Genomic DNA, 274 nt, shown 5'->3' on the forward strand with positions numbered 1-274 from the left:
GTGTGTCTCTAGCGCTCGCCCTCTCTCGCTCTCTCTCGCTCTCTCTCTCTCTCTCTCTCTCTCTCTCTGCGTGTGTGGCTCTAGCGCTCGCGCGCTCTCTCTCTCTCGCTCTCTCTCGGCCCTCACATTTTCCCTATCGTTCTGTCTTTCGCTCACTTTCTGTCTCTTTCTCCCCCACACTAGTCAAAGTCAATAGTCACATGGAATTTGGTCACAAATAGTAATTAAAACTCGGTTGTAATTAAACCTCAAAAATAAAAGCGGAGAGAACAGG

The sequence above is a fragment of the Priapulus caudatus genome, unplaced genomic scaffold (genome assembly GCF_000485595.1).
Source record: "Priapulus caudatus unplaced genomic scaffold, Priapulus_caudatus-5.0.1 Scaffold5219, whole genome shotgun sequence".
NCBI classification, from domain to species: domain Eukaryota; kingdom Metazoa; phylum Priapulida; class Priapulimorpha; order Priapulimorphida; family Priapulidae; genus Priapulus; species Priapulus caudatus.